Source organism: Protopterus annectens, chromosome 4.part0 (genome assembly GCF_019279795.1).
Source record: "Protopterus annectens isolate FY-2018-M chromosome 4.part0, PAN1.0, whole genome shotgun sequence".
NCBI lineage: Eukaryota > Metazoa > Chordata > Ceratodontiformes > Protopteridae > Protopterus > Protopterus annectens.
Genome location: NC_056733.1, coordinates 796,132,829 through 796,150,261, shown reverse-complemented (window position 1 = coordinate 796,150,261; position 17,433 = coordinate 796,132,829).

Sequence of the window (17,433 nt, the reverse complement as noted above, 5' to 3'; positions counted from 1 at the left end):
ATTCAGACAGAGCTGAACAAAAGCTACATTATCTTGATGTCCACCGTCAACTTAGATATTATTTGGACAGAACAAAAAAATTTAGAAAATCTGATCAACTTTTTGTTTCCTATGCGGATAATAAAAAAGGCCTTCCTGTTTCTAAAGTGACCTTGTCCAGATGGCTTTCTTCGGTCATCTCTGAAATTTATCTGCTCAGGGGAAAACAGCTGTGCTCAAAACCTAAAGCACATTCAACTAGGAGCTTAGCTACTTCTACAGCCTTTCAAGCTAGACTTCCTTTAGACACTATTTGTGCAGCGCCACTTGGGCCACTCCTCACACTTTTGTTTCCCATTACAAATTGGACTTGGCCTCCAGGGACAGAGCCAGTTTTGGCTCTACAGTCCTCAAGAGTTTGTTCCATTGAGCCACCCAGGATAGAGGTGCTAGGACGGTCCCATCAAGCAAGAATGAAGGTGAGATTGACAACTTAACATTAAGAAGTTATGTACCTACCATAACGCTCCATGTTAGTTGTCTTCTCTCGCCTTCTTTCTTCGCGACCCTCCCTCCTTCCCCTGGCCTGGACAGACCTTGTTATAAGAAACTGTTATGCTGAAGACCATTCAGACCTGGTCCTTCTTCCATCTGTAAGTTTTCTTTCTTCCTTTGGGAAGTATTTTATGCTTGGTGCTATTGCCCTTTGTCATCAAACGAGATCTGGGTACTTACCGCCTTGCATCATGGGATATGGGGCTGCCTCGAGCTGGTAAAAGTGACTCTCGAGCTTAGCAAGTGCCGAGTCGGAGCCGAGGGATCGGCTCCGAACCCATCAAGCAAGAAAGAAGGCGAGAGAAGACAACTAACATGGAACGTTATGGTAGGTACATAACTTCTTATTTCTAACATTTGCCTTATCACTTAGCAGTGGCTATCATCTTTCAGATGAGATGTTAAACCATAATCCCATCTGCTTGAGTTGGTGATAGCTCAGGTGGATGAATAAGGTTCCACTGTACTTATTGAAGTGCATCATCATTTGTCTTATTTTTAAGCCTATTTGATTGCAAAAAATAACTGTTTCATAGCTTAAAACAAGGATATTAATCTAGACATCCACCCTTGAAAAAACAGTACACTTTTATGCCCCACCTACACCCCATCAACTCTGATCACAGCATTATATTAACTTAAACTTAATTCTGCTCAGACTTTCTTGTCTTGTTTATATTGTAGTGTATATTTCTTTGCAACTAAAAAGTATGTTTACTGTACTTTTAACACACAATAGTCACTGAAAAGACCCCCATAATATACTTCTGACCGCACACTATACAAAACTGCTATGCAGTGTAACATGCAGTTTGTATCATGAAATGTTTTATACTAATAGGAACAAAAATTGTTTAGCTACGACTTTTTCCCTTTAGTGTCCTTCTGAACTTTAAAGACATAATGTGGGGTATATGATTGACAGTCCACTTATATGTTTAACAAAGTCAACAAATGTCTAGTCTTTTCTCAGCCACTTTTATTTGCAAAGACATGAGTAAACCAGTGTAATTGATGATTAATAATCTCACGTTTATTCACTGATCTTAGTGTTGCTGGTCATTTTCCCGATAATCTCCTTCTCCCAACACTTGCTCAAGTTCAGGTCCAGGATATTCCTGATTTGTCTAGGAAATTCCTGTGCTTTTTCCATCTCTCAAGCATTTTCATTTGGAGCCTTGAGAAATAGTTCACTGCTTTGATCTTTATTGTCAGAAGAATGGGAAGCTGAGTCCCCTGACTCCTGTTTTTTGTGGATAAACATTTATTTCCTCCTTAGCCTGTTTTGTATTGCAAAATGTGTTTGATCTTCAAGGAAAAAATACTCTGAAGCTAGCTGGGTGCAAAAGCTTGCATCTCACATCTGTTCCTCAGTGTTCCTTGATTTGCTGGGATGAACTTGCATCTCTTCTTCCTGATATACAGTGAATAATCACTTTCCATAAACACTCTGCTGTCTCTAATTTTTAATACTTTGCCATTCTCCACAGTTTTGTCAGAATGAACTTTTTATGCTGGTATGATTGCATCTTTACTAATATAGGTCTTGACTGCTTTCTTGTGGCCAGATTTGGAGCATAAAATCTTTGTGCCCATTAACAAATCCTGTTGTAGATCATCAGTCCAGTAGCTTTTTTGTGTTTTCATAAAATTAACAGTCTATTCTTCCAGTTTCTCTGGAACAGCAGAAAATTTCAGGTTTTCTGTGTATGCTCTATCTGCTAACGTTACTATTTTTTGAAATAGCTATTCTTGAGCAGCCTCATACTTGGCCAGCTTTTTCTTCATTTTAGCCTCTGATTTTCCAGTTTTATCAGGTCATCTGAACAGCTAGCTAGTTAAAGTGTCTTCTTTTTTTCCATCCTTTGTTATTTTAGTTGATGTATTCCTTCAGTGTTTCATTTAATTTTTCCTCTAAATTACCAGATGCTGTCTGTTAATCCAAAGCTGAGGCTTAAACGTTTTTTTTTTTTTTCAGAACAGCTGCAGAATCCTTCCCAGCTACTGTTTTCTCTTCACATTTTTTGGTTGATTTTCTTTCAGTTTTTCCAAATTTCTTCTTTGCTGGCATCTAGGTGGTTTACTTAGTAGTCAGTAACTGAATTTTACCCCTCCCCCCGTAACACTCTTTCCCAGTTTTTGTTTTCACATTGGGAGAGCTGGAATTAAGCTGTTGATCAGTATGCAACCATCTTGGAAAGCAGAGTCAGTACCAACTGCAACCCCTGCAGTGCAATACTTTTTGAAGAATTGGATGGCTACATCCACTCCATCTACCTTGTAATTTTTACTGTTCTTTTTGTGTTTATTATATTTTATTCATTCTGTTAGAACTTGCTACATTGTATCCCAGATTCCATCTCATGAACTTCTCCTCTTCTGCTGAACTGATCACTGTCAGTATTGTGACTCTGCCTCTACTCTTCATTCCTTGATAAAGGTTAGAGCTAACTCCCAGTGAGCCTCTTGAGGGTAGGGACGACTTTTGGAGATGGTGGCTTTTACTTCTGTTTGCATGTAACGTGACTGGATCTGGGATAGCAGTGATCTAGAGGTGCAGGGGAAGAAACTCTATACACCTTCAGAAGGCCATTATGAGGCTGGGTGCAGAATGCTCAAAAATCTTGCTGTCATTTTTCGATTTTTTTCCTTCACAGAGCATGCATGTTGCAAAATCATTTTGTCATGCTCTTCTCTCATTACAAGGCACCACTGGTGCTGCAGCCAACCACTCCAGGGAGTTGCTGATGTAATGGCTTCACTGCTGTCCACTCCCCCAAAGAAGCTTTAACATAAAGTGCTTCATCCTACCCACCAATTCCTGGGATCATCACTGAACATATGCTGCTGGTACTGCAGGCAGAAACAAAATTTCTATGCCAGCAGAGCAACTTTTAATTCATACCTTTGTGGTATCAAAGTACAAAACATCTCTGGACTTGTATGCTTTCAGGGTTTCTCCTCTTCTGTCATGCAACATCATGTCAAATGTCATGCTGAACTGTATTTACAACATCAACTGGATGATCCTGACCGTGTTCCATAGAAATGCAGACTTAGCAAGTGGTCCAGTTATTCTGTCAAGATTGCCTGTAGTGAGTTTGTGCTGTTTGAAGTGTGTCACACTGTTTCTTTGCTCAACAAGTTGAAGAAATACTTCAAGGAGAAATAGCTACGAGCTTGCTACATTACTAACAACAGTAACAGAAATTATTTTGGTGCATTCTTTCACTTGTTTGTTGGAATATTTAGTCAGTGAAGACATACAACATTGAAAGTAAGTTCTTCTGTGTTTTGCAATAACAGAGGAAGTATTTATACTGTAAAGCTGTAAATGACATATACAAATTATGCACATTGCTTCCCCACTAGTACTGAATAGCTGTACAAATGGCTTCCATTGTAGTGACAGAACTTTATCAAATGACCATCTAAATGCCTAATCATATCTGGTTGGATTTACACTTGTTAGGTCATATTTGTAAGCATTGCCAAATTACTGTGCAAGCCTGATGTGTGCTGCACTGCGGAGCCTCTTCTTTCCCCTCCATTGTGCAGCTGTGGTTAGTATACAAGTAAAGAAGATGTGGGGGCAGTCCCTCAATATGGAATTACAGGGGTCACCTCCCCTTGCCTTTCTTAATGAGTGTGTGTGTTTTTTAGGTTCGTGTAGTCAGTTGTGATGAAGGAATTGAATTGTCTAGATTGTTCTTAGGGAAAGCACATCCTGGCATGTTGTATATAAGAAATGTAAATGCAAATATTAAAAAGTATCATAAATGTGCACTGATTTGTGTAATGTGAAGGTGGGATAGTGAGGAAGACTTATTACAAGTTAGATAAAATACAGGCTATAAAGAGCATATGTTTTACAGAGGGAGGAAGGAAAAGTGAAATCAACAGCAAATGTCAATGATAAATAGTTTAAGGACACTGGTAAAAAATAAAGCAAGTTGTTATTGCTGTAAGGAGAGAGTAAATGGGAAATGATTCTGAAATCTAGGAGTAAGAGAGTTTATTAAAAGGGAGGGAGGGCACTCAATCCAAACATGGCAGTGGTGGATTAAGTTTCTAAATTTAATAAGGGAAAACAGAGAGAAAAGGGATTATGAAGTTTGCATTTCAGACCATACTGTCTGACTAATGAAAAGAGATGCCGTTTGATAATGGATTGGATGCACTCCTATAGGCTGTAAACATAAATTCTGTCAGATTTAGATGAGTGAAATGGTCTATTACTAATAGAATTAACTAATTTGTGTAGCTACACCACAGTCAAGGTTTTCACTTCATTATTCCCCTTTTACTGGTGTAGACTACCTGATTCAGTCATTTTCACTGATGACTTTCAGAGTTTATGGTTAAATTGATGTGATGGGGGGGGGTAGAGTAGCTTCACCTAGCTCTTCATATATAATTCCAGTTACCATCTATGTCAGTCTTCCTAATACTGTTGTCAGCTGCAGGGATTAGGGCTTTTTATATTTATTGCCCTCATTGTGGTTATAAATATTCATGCTTGCATTCTTTTTTAAGTTGAAGTCTGTTGATTGGTTCCTTCCAATAATTTCTGTTGTGCACATCATTAGATTGCTGGATTTACATGTTTTTTTTTAGGAGGTTTCATGTAGTGGTGCAGTATTAGGCTTTTACTCAGTTTAGTCAGTTAGTTGCCATCCTGTATTTATCAGCATATGGAGGTCTACGTTAGTAAAAGATAACCTGTGCCATGCATCTTTGCGTCCTTAAATCACACACGCATACCTCTCAACCTCTTAAAGTAAGAAAGCCATAAAAATGTGATACAAATAGGGACAATTTTGAAATATTGCTCTTACAAACTTGGTTCATAGAATAAAAGGTTTTGCATTAGCATAAATTTTCTGAAGGTTATGAAGTCTAAATCTCAAATGCCTGTCATTATTTTCTAACTTCAATCTTTAATGATTTGCCAATAATTTGCCAGAAAGCCATAATTTTATGAAAAATGGACCAAATGTATAAGGCAAAAATCTGGACATTCTGTGAAAATCTGTACAGTTGAGAGGTATGCACACACACACCATTATAAAAGTCTTACATTACCCCTTGTCATCTTCAGTTTTTATGTTTGCTTTGAAACTGTTTGTTGACCCTGCCATGTCTCAAGTGAGTCGTTCAAAAGTTTTAACTCTTTTCAAGAGTTCATAGGTTGGTACTCTGCTATCGGCCCTAGGACCTATACAAGCATAGCCATAACAATTCCCTAGATATTTCTTCCCACAATATTTACTTCCCTAGACCCCTGTCTAGCAGGGCAACTGACATGATCCCCGGGGTGAATTTCCTATCTCCCATCCAATCGTCAAGGTTCCTTTTGAAGAGGGCCAAGGAGGTGCTTTGCTTGACATGTATGGGCAGTCTATTCCAGAGTATGGGGAGCCTCTGAGTCAGGAACCTATCCCTCCAGCATGTTTTGTTCATTGTGATGACAAGGTTTAGATCCCTGGAGCGTGTGGCTCTGAGGGATTGGGATTTCTTTAAGTGGAGCATGTCTTAACGGCTCAGGGTTTGACATGACCTTGTATGTTAAGCAGAGATCGCCTCTGAGTAGACGATATGCCAGAAAGTATAGCTGGAGTTTTCTTTAGACGGTCAGCATAGGGTATCTGCTTTAGGCCTGTGATTTTTTTACTGAGGTATTTTTGCAGCCTTTCCAGCTGTTGCAGATGTCTTGTGAGGTACATGCCAAACAGGGCATTGTACTCTATAATGGGTCTAATGAGGGATGAGTACAGTGGGACAATGACTACCTTTTTTCTGGATTCAAAGCCCTTAGTGATGAGGTGTGCCACATAGAAGGATTTCCTGACTGTTGTGGCGATGTGGTTATCGAAAGTGAGACCACTGTCCACCTGCGTCCCTAGGTCCCTTATCACACTTTCGGTGTTTAGTGTACTGCCACCTATGTGGTAATTCATGGGTACATGGTTTTTCCCAAAGGGGATAACTACATTTCTTGGCATTAAGCTTGAGTCAATGGCTCTGGCACCAAACATCTGTTTCTGTAAGGCCTTTTTGTAGAATATCCACATCATTTGTGGATTCAGTAATGGCTCCCAGTTTGCAGTCATCTGCGAATTTTTTTAGCCAAAGTCCCTTAGTGTTGGCCTGTACTTCAGAGAAGTAGATGCCAAACAAGAGCGATCCTAGGACTGAACCCAGAGATACCCCACTTGTCTGGAACTGGATTTGGAGTCGGCAACTTTTACAGTCTGGGTTCTGTCAGTAAGCTAGTTGGCAACCCATCTAGTTACATAGGGATTTATGCCCAGCTTAGTAAGTTTATCTATGATTCCAGAGTGGGGGATGGTGTCGAAGGCCTTGGTGAGTTCCAGATAGGCTGTATGGACCGCCTTACCCTCCTCCATAGCTTTGGAGACTGACTCGGAGAAGTCAGTCAGGTTCAGGAGACAAGATCGGCCCTTCACAAACCCAAACTGGGTGGGGTCCAGTGTTTGAAGGTTGCCAATGTCTTTGTTTATAAGTTCCATGATAATGTGTTCCATGCCCAGTTCCTGGGATCCAAGGTGGATCCCCCCTTGTGGAGTGGGATAACTGTAGCTGTACGCCACTCAGTGGGCACGAAGCCGAAGGTGAGGCTATGATTAAACATGATACTTAGGTGAGGTGCCAGTTCATTTTGTAGTTCATGTAGTACACAGCCCGGGATTTCATCTGGTCCCATGGATGCTGTATTCTTAGCTTTGGAGAGTGTGGTTTCTACCTGTGTGACCATGATAACTGGAATTTGGCAATCTTTTGGTAATGAGATGGGCCCTTTAGGGGGTGAGAGGGGGGTGAAGTTGGCACTAAATCGATCTGCCAGGATATTGGCAATATTCTTGGGATCAGTATATTTAATGCCATTCTGTTGTAGCTCAGAGCAGATCTGGGCATTGCCATTTAGATTCTTGACATAACTATAGAATGCCTTGTGGTTGTGTTTGGAATCTTTGACAATTTTATTTTCATAACTAGTATTGGAGGATTTTATGAGGGATCTCAGCTTCTTACTGAGGCTGGTAAGGGAGTTTTTTTGCATCCTGGGGTTTTCCTGTTTTCTGCAACAGTTTCTTCCTTCTGTTGTATTGTTTGTTTATGGCAGGAGACCACCAGATTGGCTTCCTTTTTTTGGAGGAGAGCGTCTTGGTTCTGTTTGGGATGGCACGATTCATGCACTAGTAGATGTGCTCGTACAGTGCCTTAGTGTAGAATTCAGCAGTTGAACTTTCAGCTCCTGTCTGCATGGGTGTCATGACGTTTGTCACTTCTGACTTGAGTAGCATGAAGTTGGCTTTGGAGAAGTTTTTTACGGAGGTTTCAATACTGGGAAGTGGGGGTGGGATGTGGATGTCAAGGGTGATTAGCTTATGGTCAGCCCTGACCAATGAGGGGGTGACCAGTGGTGTGGAGCAGCTATCTCCCACGTTGGTAATGACCAGGTCTAGGATATTGGAGCCCCTGGTGGGACAATGGATTTAGTTGTTCCAGGGCATTGGAATTTATGAATTCCAAGAACCGTTGGGAAAAGTTGTTGGTACCCAAGTAGTTTTCCCAGTTAATGGCAGGGTAGTTGAAATCACCCAGTGTTAGGGTGTTTGGTTGTATCTTAATATTTTCCAGAAGTTTAGAAAGGTATAGTGAGAGTCTTGGGGCATGGTGGGGGATCTGTAGCAAGCTACAGTTTGGATTGCAGTCTTACCTAGTGTTAGTTGCACCTAGAGAATTTCTGATGCATTGTGTTGGGCAACTAGCATGGAGGTGTGAATATCCTTCGTGAATATGGACACTCCTCCACCTTTAGTGTTTCGGTCTTGGTTTGGTGGCCAAAAAGTGTGGTAAGAGTTGTAGCCTGGTATTGCAGGGGTGCTCTCTGGAGCCGTGAACCAGGTCTCAGTTACTGCACAGATATCGATGTTCTCCATTTTTAGGAGTGCTTCAAGAGAGTGCATTTTGAGGTTTAGACCTCTAGCATTGAGTAGCTTTACCTTCAGATTCTGCATGCTTGTATCTGTTAACGGTGGTAGTTTTGTCCTTTGAACCTTGCCTAAAAAAGGCACCGTAGGGGTGGCAAGAGCTTTAGCCAGTAACCTGAATCCCAGGGGCGACAGGTGCAGACCATCTCTGGCAAAGCCTTGTTGTCTGTCGATCATGTTGTCCCAGGCAGACAGATACTGAATCCCCTTTGAATGACACCAGACGCTTAGCCAATTTTTAAGGTCAGTCATTTTTTCCTTATACTGTGGTATCATTTTGGGCAAAGGCAGGATGCTACTCAGGGCTAGGGTCATACCTGCCTGGGCCACATGATCCGAGAGCTCTTCCATGTCTCTCTTCATGTAGTCCAGGGAGGTACGTGTCAGGTCATTCACTCCAGCATGGACAATGACAGAGTTGTATTTTTACTTGTTGTGGAGTGACTTGAGTGCATGCATTATGTGGCGGATCCTGGCACCCGACAGGCAGCTGACTGTAATTTTCTCCTTTTTCAGTCTGGTGAGTGGGACATCAGTGTGCCTGACTATAGAGTCACATATGACTAAAGTGTTTGGTACGTTGTCTTGCCTTAGGGGCTGTTGGGTGGCATACTGGTGTTGTGAGCTGTGTGCCACTTTTGTTGTGAACGGTGTTTGTTTGCATTTCAGCTTCGGAGGTCCTTGGGCAGGTTAATGTTAAGAGCCTCCGCATAAGTGGGTTTAGTGTTACTATGTATGGATGTTGGTGGCGTGAGTTTTGAAGGGCTATGTGTTGCTTGAGGTGTAGTGTAGGTGTTAACCTTCTCTTCTTGACTTTCTAGCACAATCTTGGGTGGAGAGAGCTTTGCTTCCAGTCTGGCTATGTAAGTGCATTTCGCGCACAAGTGTAAGAAAATGCCTTTATCCCAGTTCATGTATGTTACAAATTTAAAAGTTCAGCTCTGCTTATGTTGATTGTTTGTTGAAATATTGAGGACCACAACTGCAGTAGAGCAAGAATTTAAGTTGGGATTGGAGTAAGTATACTAATTATGAAACTGCATTATCTCTGAGTGTTTTCCCTTCTCTGAGGTATAGATATTCCAGTGTTAGTGTATGTAAATAGAAGGAGTTTTGAGCACAGAGGCAAAAGTCCAGGACAAAAATGTTTTAAGTATAACAGCTAGGTTTGGAATTCCATTTTTTTATCAGCATCTCAGCTTAGTGTTCAAATTTCCAGGACTCTTTATATCTGATCTTACATGTTAGACAGCTGCTGTTGTCATCCATGCCAGAGCAGGTAAAAAGTGTGTGTGTTTGAGAGGGAAACCCATCAGTGCCGAAAGATTTTCTCAGTCAGTGCTCACTGATTTTAATTATTTAGGAGCAGGGCATAACAGGAAAGAATGACATTTTTGATGGTTTTAATAGGGTAATTTATTCTCAAAAGATGCAATTCTAAGCGTCTCGTATTTAGTTTCTGAAAAGTGGGGGAGTCCAGTAAGATGCGATTTATAAGGAAAAAAGTACACACTTGGCAGTTACTCAGAGTATTTAGGTAGTGAGGTGATAAGCTGTTTCCTGTAGGCCAGGATTCGATTTTTTAACCTTTATTTGCCTGCTGTATGACCTTGAATATAAATGAACTAGATAGTACTGTGAGGTAATTGGGCAAAAACTGGACTGCAGACTGTATAATGGCTTCCCAGGCCACATGTCTAGTAACTACCTGTGAACCTAAAGGAGAAAGGTATATATATATATATATATATCTGTCTATCTGTATATGTTAAAAAAAAGGCCACGGTCTGTTATCACATCCTTTTTTCCTTCTCCTTAATGACTTCACTGCAGGGAAGAAGTAGTGCAGTGCCTGGGAGAAAAGCAGACTCCATACAGTGATACATGTTTGATAAAATCAGTCAGTGTGACTTTGGGGGGATCCCTGGGAACTTTGAATGCTGCCTATGATGATTACTAAATACGGAGGCTAAGGCAGTCTAACATAGCACAGGTGATAGCTTTAGAATGTTTCCCCAACACTGTACAGCAAGTTTGCTGGCAGGCACAACACCCATCTTAAGTCAAGTGCAAGCTTTTCCATTACAATTTTAATTAGTTGTTGAAAAATACTGTGTGGCAATGTGGGAATCTGAACAGTGCATTTTAGTAGAGTAGCAGTGGCCTGTCAAATGCAGATCAAATGCCTTCTGTCCTGTAAAAGGCACATGGGGTATAGAAAGAAGTGGGTCTGCTAGTTTTAGTTAAATTACAGTATTATTTTCAGCATAGGAAAGATGTTCTCCTGCCTCATTTTCCACTCTTACTGCTTTGATGAAGAATTTTGTATGAGATGTAGCATTTCTTCCATTGATCTGACATAGATGAGTGACCAGTAGCCCTTCAGCTATATTCTGTCCTAGAAGAACAGCATATTTGGGGGAACAGGTTAGTTAGAGTGGTGTGTACAGTTGATATTTTGCCAGCATATATACTGTAATTTGTTGAAACAATGTTACACTATTACTCTAGTATTATAGAAAGCCCCAGGCCCATGTCCTCCAAACATTAAAATGGAAAATGTGCTATGCATGGCTCTTAACAAGTTGTTCTAATCTATAGAAAATTTCATGAAGCTGACCCAGTTATTGTTAATATTGTTTGTGTGCATTCTTAAGACTTTTCTCTTTGGCAATGAATGTAGACTGAAAAAAGAACCACTACCAATAGGTGAAGGACACAAATAAAAAAAAATGCAAAGTGAAACTAAGTGCCAGTTTGTTTTCCAAACTTCTTCAGACTCTAACAGTACAGTTTGGGAATGGTCACAGAATGAGGTTAAGCTAGGACTTGGGAGCTTCTAAGATTTTTTACCTGTATTTAGGTCATGTGTAACTACTAGGCTAACTGCCCTTGTGGGCCATTTTTGAGCCTAGTCAAAATCCGTCAAAAGGTGAGAATTGAACCCAGTACCTCGTGTCTGTAAGGCAAACACCTTAATCATGATACCATCCCCAACCTGTAAATGTGAGAATCAAACCCTGAAACTTGCATCTGCAAGGTAAACGCTTTTAACTGTTATGCCAGCATACAATCCCCTGTAATTTGTTACTTTGAGAATTTCAGGGACCCTTTTCAAGCACAAGCTAGGCACAAGACGGCACAGTGGTGCAGTGGTTAACATTGTCACCTCACAGCAAGAGGTTCTCCGGTTCGATTCTTGGCTGGGGTGCCTTCTGTGTGGAGTTTGCATGTTCTCCCTGTGTTCGCGTGGGTTTCCTCCGGGTACTCCGGTTTCCTCCCACATTCCAAAGACATGCATCTGGAGCATTTCTCCCCGGGCCTCCGCTGAAAACAGGCTCTGTGGAACCTAGTCGGACATTCCCGGTCAACAAATGTTAAATAAAAAAATAAATAAATAAAAGACACTGACACTGGAACATCAGGACTGGTGTCTTTGGTGGCTTCTGTTTATAGCAATGAACTCCTCCCAGGCTCCTTAATACCCATAACTCCCTGCTGCTGCTGCTGTATCTTCCAGATCTTTTTGCCGCCATTTAGACAACCTCATCTTTGAACAGCATGAGTGACAGGAGAGTTTTTCTGTAATATTCTGACAGCTAAGTAATCTGTTTCTTCAGGATTTGTTAGTGGGGATATATGTATCATTAGCTGACTAGCTTCTGTAGTGCTTTGGTTTTCTTTCTTGCTGCAAGTTTTGTTTTTTTCTTGTCTCGTCTCCATTCCCCACTCCTTAGTCAGTCACATCTTAGGCCATTGGCCTTCTATCTTTGTTTACAGTATCTCTGACTCTGTTTCATCAGGAGAATTTTTGTACCTTCGATTGTGGGCAAACAATTGGCATGTTCAGCACAAGGGCATGGAAAAAGAAAACCATTAAAAAGCAGAAAATGTGAAAGATATTAGAGCAAGATCCCACCACAGTATCCCCATGGATTAAGTTGAATTTGCCTCAGAACAGCCTGCCTCTCTAGTGAATGCAGTATCTGTTATAATTTTAGTAGCTGAACTCTTGCAGAGTGCAGAAGTAAGAGCTGGTGTTGTCTGTTTTCATTCTGTCCTCCACTGATAGGTTCAGATCCGATCCTTGGATCCTACTCTGCCATTACTAAAACTCATGGTAACCAAAAAGCTCTTGAGCTTCTCCCTTATCCATAATGCACCAATCCTAAGCTTTCTCAGATTTCATTTGCCGCTTGCTTTCACGGATAAGTGACAGTTTTTCATTTGAAAATCTACTAAAGCCTAATATTTTTGTATTATAATATCCTTTCTTACTTTTCTTAATCCTTACCCTTTTACGAGTTCATAGTTTTTCAATTGCCATAGCTGTTAATTTCCCTTTTCCTTTTTCCATCTTATATCCTTCAGTAGTTATAATTCTATTATTTTTCTTTCTACAGTTTCATTTAGTCCTTTTTTTTTTTGTTTGTTTGTTTTAACCATATTTGGTAAAAAATTTCCCCTCTTTGCTCTCTCGCTCTCTGAATTACTTAATCTTTCAGTTTTATTGTTGATAGTATGGTGGTGGAAAAAGGCCCACCTGGGTTTAAGGAAAGTGTCAAGTGTGGGCACAAGCTACTGCTGTCATATGCCCACACACACTATGTGTCTATTGCCTAGGGCAGTCTGCAAGAGGATTATTCAGTCTGCCATAATTTCAATCCTAGGGCCCTAGTAGAGAGAAAAAAATAAGGTCATATTAAAAGGATTGTTACCTTCCTCGTTTGGAGAAGCAGTATCTGGGGCTCACTCCACCAAACGAAAAACAATGGAAAAGAAATTAAGTCTTCATCTCCATGGCCTTCTACCTCATCCACCCTGGTTTTCGGATCTGTCTAGAAAAAAGGCCCAAGTTGGATCTGGAAAGATCTCAAAGTTCTTCACCTTTGTGTCCGAGAAAGAAAAAAGTGATGGATCTGACTAAAAAGCAAGCTGATCCCAACTGCTTTGAGTCCTATAGTTCTCCCCAGGACCAGATACTCACCTTCTATTGATCCTGTACCTTCTAGGTTACCTTCACCCTTTTTGGAATGACACTGGTCCAAGTCTCCTCCTCTTGTCTCGACTTGTTCGTCCAGAAGTCTGACAGAGGAAGATATGGAAAGAATGATGTTGAAGTTCATCTCTGTGCAGATTCAGATGGGTATCTTGCTGGCTTTTATACCCCCTCAGGTCAGGTGACCCGTCCAACTACATCCCCACTTCATCCTCTTACTCTGATCTCTTTGGTTGCATAATAGATCTTGGATCTGAGCCTCCTGGTTCTTTTGGCTCAGATCCGAAGAAAACATGATCTTCGAATCTTAAGCTTACTCTGAGTGCTCCGGTTAGATTTCTTCGGATTCAGAGGACTGTTGGCACAAAAGCTTCCCTGTTGGATCTGAGGTACTGAAGTCGACTCTGAAGTTGTCGAAGCTGGCTCTACTCCCTTGAAGCCTCAGCACTACATAGCTTGGCTTTCACTTCCTCCTCTGGGAGATTGCCTTCAGAGTGGGGGAGGACAGTGGTCCAGAAGCTTGCCTTCTCAGTGCCAGGGTCTTCTCTCTCTCTCTCTGTCCAGGACAGTCTGCCTTCAGAGTTGTGAAAAGGGTATTCTCTGCTCTGACAGAATAATGGATCTAAACCCCTCAGATCCTCAAACTTTACCCTGATGTCTCTGAGCTTAGAGGCTCATCATTTTTTACCACAGGGTCAGCCAGTCCAAGATCTCCAGGTTTTCCAGCAGGGTATTAAACTTTCTTCCGGTACATCCCTGGAACACCCCGCTGAGGAGGTCCCTAGGAAGAAGTGCAAGAGGAAGCACTTGAACTCTCCACAAAAGTTGGTCATGGAGAATATGGACTTTGATGAAGGTTCCCCACAATCACCTTCAGAAGATGTCTCATTTGGAGACATCCTTGAGATCCTAAAACAGAGAGGTGTTTGGACCCCCAGCAACTCTTCATTTGAGGAGTCAGTATTCCTGGAAGCTTTTGGTACTTGGCCCGTCTACCTCCTGGGTTACTCTCCCTGCCAGTGAGCTCATGGATTTGGACCCTTGGTGGGCATGGAAGGAACCTGACACAGTTGAGCCCATACTCTGAAGACAGAACAAGATGCTGACATCCCCTTTGGGGAAAGAATTTTGGACTAAAGGGGTGCCTGCTGATGCTATGGTTGTGGCGGCGGCCACCAAAAAGGCACTCGCCTAAAAGTTCCACTGTTCATCCTCCTAACAAGGGAGTCTAGGGTGATAGGTTTGGGAAGCATGTCTATTCTTCAGCCACCTTTGCTCTAAGGTCGCTGAATTATTTCGCACATTTTACAAGGTTGCAGAGGGATTTGATCAACAAACTTTCAAATATCCTCTCGGGATCTGTTTCTGTAGAGGTCCAATCATCCATGAATTTTCAGTTGGCTAGCCTACAATGTATTTTGAATTCATCATGAGGCTTATTTTGCACGTAGCCAAAGGTGCCTCAAGGGCAGCAGGTTCAGGCATTCCCATCAGTAGATGTGCCTGGATGCACTTATGTGATTTTGCAAAGCTCTTCAAGTCTTCATTCATCAGTGCTCCCTTTGATGCCACTTCCGTGTTTGGCCCCACAGTGAAAGAAACTTTATTCAGGTATGAGAAAGATGGAAAGACCATGTCTGCAGTGGGCATACATTTCGACCCCCCCAGAGATTTTCTAGAAATCATCTAGGTGGCCAAAAGATGTGGTTCAGGAAATCCCAGAGTCCCTTTCAGGACACACATGGAGGAAGTTCCCCCAGGAGAAGAGGGGGAGCTCTAATAGTTGACACCACCCCATGGCAGAGGAAGTCGGCAAAACCAGCAGTTCATAGGTTCTTTCTTGGACAGACACTAAAGCACTCCTGAAAGGAGGCCCAAATTGCTCACCTCTGGAAGCAATCGGGGGTTGATTATCCTTGCACCAGAGAGCCTGGCTAGACATAAAAGATTCTTGGGTGCAGGGAATTATATCCAGAGGCTATATAATACCCTTTTCCCTTCCGCCTCCAGTCTCAAGAAAAATTCCCGACGTTCCACCCAGTCAAAGGGAAGAAGCAACAATTCAAATACAAAAGCTGCTTGAAAAGAGTCATCCAAGTGGTCCCATCAGACCAGATAGAGTCCGGAATTTACTCAAGGTTCTTTTTAGTGACAAAGAAAACAGGGGACTGGAGACCAATTTTGGATTTCAGCAACTTGAACAAGTCAGTTCGACATACCAGTTTTGGATGGTCACGGTTCAGTCCATTCTCCCTTTCCTGGGTAAGGATGACTGGATGTGCTCGGTAGACCTTCTGGGTGCATACTATCACATAAAGATGAACAGGCAATCCAGAAGGCATTTACACTTCTGTCTGGTAGCCAGTCACCACCAGTTCAGAACTCTGCCCTTTGGTCTCACCACAGCCCCCTGGGTGTTTACCAAATGCATGACAGTAGTAGCAGCTCACTTGAGACTGCAGGGATTCTGGGTGTTAACATATCTACATGACTGGCTCATCACCGCCCCGACCAGGCAGCAATCGATAAGGGCAAGAAATCAGGTCCTCCAGACTTGTTCTCATCTGGGAATAGCCATAAAGTTCAAGTCTCTACTAGAACCAACTCAGAACTTGGAGTTCATAGGAGCAGTTTTCAACCCAAAGTCAGTGATAGCCTCACTACCTCACTCAACAGTACAACTATGAAATCACAGGTCAGACAAATAGTCTGCAGTATCCAGATTTCAGCTCGTATGGCCCTTCAAGCTGCAGGATCAATATCAACGGCCATAGCCTTAGTACATCTAGCCATATTTTATATGAGGATTCTCCAATGGATGCTGTCAATACAGTTGTCAGTACTTTACCAACCCGTGTCAACTCTGATAGGAATCAGACATGCAAGAGGGCTCTCAGGTAGTGGATTGAATCAGATCAAGTTCTACAAAGGCCGTCCATTCATTCTCCCTCAGCCCAAGGCCATAGTGACCATGGAGTCTTCTTTGTTGGTGTGAGGAGGGCACTTTCTGAGGAAAACAGTCCAAGGCACTTGGTCCCCTGAAGAGGACAACTTGCATATCAGTGTCCTAGAGATGAGAGCAGTGCTTTCAGCATTGCAAGCCTTTCACAATGCTATCCCTTCAGGAATGATTGCAATTCAAACAGACAATATGTTAGTAGTTTGGTATGTCAACAAACAAGGAGGTACCAGATCATACTCTTTGTGTTGAGAAGCACTTGGAGTGTGGCAATGAGCGATCTTCTCCAACTGCTTTCTCATGGCAATGCACATTCAGTGTGATAGCAGACCAGCTAAACAGGTACATTCTTCTACCTCACGAGTGGTCTCTCAAGAAGAAAGTGACAGAAATGATTTTTCATTGATGGGGCCAGTCTTGCTGCAATCTTTTTGTTTCTCCCCTAAGCAACAAATTCAGCAGCTACTTTGCCTAATGCCTGCACTGGTGGAGAATCACTGAGGGATGCTTTACTTCACGACTGCACCCCCCCCCCCCAGTCTACTTTTTTGCCTACCCTCTTATCCCATTAATCCTAAAATTTTTGCAGAAAGTTGTCAGGTTGAAGAGCAAAGTCCTCCTCATTGCATCTTACTGCCCTCAACATGTTTGGTTTCCCTTACTTCGGGCCTCCCTTACTTCACAACCTTGGATTTTGGGTCTGACTCCACACCTTCTGTGGCATCAGACGGGCATAATCCATCCAGGCATTTTAAACCTCAGGCTGACGGTCTGGTTTCTCCAAATCCATTAATAACCAGACAGCCAATGCTCTATTCCCTTGTCCGACATGTACTTTTATCTTCCACAAACTTTCAACATGAAAACTCTATACAAGTAAATGGAAAAAATTTGTTTACTGGGCACAACAAAATCACAGTGAA